Here is a 4,361-nt window from a genome sequence, read left to right as displayed (position 1 = left end):
TATATTTATTATTTATTTAATATTTAATTTTTTTTTAATTATATTTACAAATTAACTTATATAAAAAAATCAAAATTTAGTACTATGTTCTTGTTATATGTCTTCCATGTATTATTTAACAAAGTCCATAAATAAATAAAAAATGTATTAATATAATAATTGTTGTCTAGTTATTATTTTCATTAAATGAGACAGGATAATTTTTTATATATGTATTGCTTAGAAATTACAACATATTTTAGAAATGTCTAATCATATAAATTATGTTTTATTGCAGTATAAACAAATACACAAAATAATAAAAATGAATATGCAGATTTTCATAGTTTATGGAATCAATAGATAAATGCAATTCAATTATAAAATTATTATCATATGGCATTGAAGATGTGTTAGTGATGAGCTCAGATATAACAAAAATATATCTATAATGAATAATTATTTACATAAAGATTAACACAAAAATCTTAAAATTTAATTTTCATGATGGGTATATTATTTTCTTGAAAAATGTATATATTAATATGAATTAATATAATTCTTAGTTGGTTTAAGTATAATATAGGTATTTTATTAATTTTATATTGGTATGTAAATTATTATTTTAAGCAAATTAGCATAACCTTAGGGAAAAACTTTGAAAACAAATTACTACAAATTATATATAACAATATTTTTTTAAACTTTAAATAAATATTGGCACAAAACTCGTGTCATATCTTTGATCCATCAATTATTATTAGTATAATTGGTTATCTATATTTTTATTTTATAATAGTCCACAACCTAGGGTAACATTTACTACTTGAAAATATTAAATAGGTATAAGGTATACATCATGTTAAGATGACGATATACACGCATGTGTTGTTTCTGGCTTACTAACATACATCATAGCAAATTTGCGTTCAGCACATTTTGTAATATTGTTAACTTTAATATTACAAAATGAATTCTGCTGAACAAAAATGTTCCATATTCTATGTATGTAAGACAGAGACAACACATGCGGGTATATCTTCCTCTTAAAACCAAATAATATTCCTCTCAAACTAGTAACTACAATCTTAAATTAAAAATATTTATAAATGTTTGTAATAATATTGTGGAAAGTTAAAGTTCAATTTTTTTGCAAGTAGTAAAGTGGTATACCTATGCATGCACAATAGTTGCATAGATGAGGACGCATTAGTCATCATTATGAAACATGCTGTGGCATAAGATAAAGTCGTACTGGATTTAACTGAAGTCTGGTAATTAATTTAGTTAATCAGTCGATATTATCCAACTGCATTTATATAACAAAAGGATTAAAGGAAATAGGAATAGAATGTTAAAGGATCTATGCATGCAGTATTGCAGTTAAAACAATTTAAAATTATGAAATGTGATGAAATAAAAAAATACCCATCAAATAATTTCTTTGAATTTTCTTTTTTATTCATTTAAATAATACTTAATTCTAATATAAATTACTATATTTACAAATATAATTATCATTAATTAAGAATCTACAAATATAACTTTTTTTAGAATACAATATATTTTTTTTGTTTTTCATATAGGAGTATAATTTTCTGTAATCAAGTAGTTTAAAGTTTCAACTTGCCTGAAAAGGCGAAAAAATCAAAATGTATTAATAAAACAAAATGGCTTCAACATAAAATGAGATCGTCGATCTTACGAACTAAAAATAATCGTTTTTATGGCAGAGATAAATGGGCGCAAAAAAAATGTACTGTCTTCGAATAGTAATAATAACAATATAACCAACGCGAAATACAATAGAAAGAAAATATGTAAACGAAACAATATTATAAAATAATATAATTAATGTCGTCGAGTTATTATCGTCTTCGTAGGTAGGTATGTAGGTAGTATTACATAATATTATTATAGGAAGTGTGTCTAGAGTTCTATATAATAACATAGTATATATATATATATATATATAAATATATAAATATAAAATATATTTATATATAATATATAGTAACGTAACAATGTAAGATTATTATATAAATATATTTTTTATAAATTTATTATAAAAAAAAAAAAATAAATAAATAAATAAAAGATCTACCATCTTACACAATAATATAACTGCTAGCACTGCCGCGAAAAGACTTAAAAAAAAAAATTCTAAAATTTGACGTTTGATCTCGTTTTCATTTTTGTTTTACATGAAATCGTAATAATATCATATATATATATATAATATTATTATACAAATTGAACAACAGAATGTTTTCATATAACGAGTCGTACGAGAATATTATAAGTAAATACACAATAATATTGATGATAATAATAATAATAACGTAATACGGTTATTATAAAATCGTACAAGTGGATGATCGCTTCGAAAACAAAAGACAATAGAAAGAAATGAACAAACACATTATATAATATTCATATACATACATATATACGTATATACTTTAACGTGTTATTATATATATGGTCAATCGCATAACAATCGTATCGGCGGAGAGGAACGCGACGAGTACGCCCACATCGTCTCTTGTATTACAGGTGTATATTCTATGATAGAGGTATCGCGATGTCATCTGCTCATCCGCTCGGATGACGATGATATTACGATAAGCCACGTAGGTATATGCGTATGCGTATATTATATTATTATTATTATGACTAAAAAATCGTATAAAGCGTTTGTTTTCACGAGTATAATAATAATTTATTAAATTATTAAAAACAAAAATTAAAAAACAAAAACCATTTATAATGTAACACATTATGAATAATAATAATAATAATAATAATAATAATTTATATGCATGTTTCCGCGAGTGTCGGGCACGCGCGCTCACCGATGACGACTCGACGACGACAATAATAATGATTATAATATCGACACGTTAAATAGCATAATAATATCTCGACCGTGAACGCGTAATGTTATAATGATATTAAATAGATGAGGTGGCTGATGGTAAGAGGTACGCGTCAACGGCGGACGTCCGTATAGGGCACGGATGTCGTGCGCAATATCGATCTCGCGTTTCTTTTTTTCCCGTGTGTGCGCATAATAAATAATATGTATTATGTATAGGTAACTCTTAAAATGTGGGCATAGATAGTGTGCCTACGCGGTGGACGTTTTCAAGTCGATACGAAGTGTCGAAACCGATTTCGGTGGCGCGACCAGCAAACATTTGTGTGTGCGTATGGAGAGAGCAGCGGTGGTGGGGAGAAGCAAAAGAGGGGTTCCCGATCGAAAAATTAACGTTATTCGCGCGCGTTGTACGTTTTTGTGTAACGAACACGACGCCGATAAATAACATCTTCGCGGTACACGAACACCGTGGTTATTAGGAGGCCGCTATACTAGCCCCGGTAAAATGGAAACGATTGTTAATTCCGGTTAGGTGTACACCGATGTAATGTTAATATCGCGCCGCGGTCGAGAGAGGATGATGGTCTGCAGGACACGGAATTCATTCACTTCGGCGCTCCACCGGATCGCTTCGTCGTGTGTTTGTATGTCGACAAGAGCAGACTGTTTCATATCGGTTCACTGCTACCTTTTGACTTTTACGGCTACTACGCTATTATCGTTATTATTATCAATATTATTATTTAAAACGATGCGCAATACAGAAATATTCTGCGATACGAATTATAATGATAATATTTGATGTCCGGCTCGAAAAATAGGAAATTAACTACATCGGTTTGTGCACGTAGCACGTTTATGTCCCAACAGTTAGTCTCTTGTCGTGCAATCGCGATTGATATTTTTCCTGACGAAATCCGTGTCGATAGACTACGCCGCGACACACATGCTATATTCACATCGATCGAACCTCTCGGATTTTGGGTTAAATTACATTCTGACTAGACTCTAGTTAGAGTAGTACCCTATACCTATTTACGTCCGTAGTACGTGCGCTGAGGTCGAAAACTATACATAGGATTGCCGCTCGAGCCTTTTCCGCGATCTCTGCAGCAGAAGTGCAACGTCCCAAGTCATATTATAATAATAATAATAATAATTATTATTATTATAACCGACCAGAAAGGATTCAATTTCGATATTTTTAAATTTTTTTTCGCGTCCAACCGCCGCGCGTTGTATATCATTATATTGTACGGATCGAAAAAAAAATCGTACGTCCGATTTCGTACGAGTGCACTCCGCGTACGCGTATCAAACGTCCGTGAACATAATTTATAGGAACGACTCGTTTGGTCGGTCGTCATGTGGGACGTGATGCGTGTGTGTGATGTCCAGATGAAACGGTTTGATGGAGACGGTCGTCGTCGTGCCTGCCACAGCCGGAGGGTGACTTGCGCGCGTTACGGAGATGTGTGTGAGGGAATACATATTACAACTC

Source organism: Rhopalosiphum maidis, chromosome 2, assembly GCF_003676215.2.
Source record: "Rhopalosiphum maidis isolate BTI-1 chromosome 2, ASM367621v3, whole genome shotgun sequence".
Classification (NCBI taxonomy): domain Eukaryota; kingdom Metazoa; phylum Arthropoda; class Insecta; order Hemiptera; family Aphididae; genus Rhopalosiphum; species Rhopalosiphum maidis.
This window is presented reverse-complemented; position numbering follows the sequence as displayed.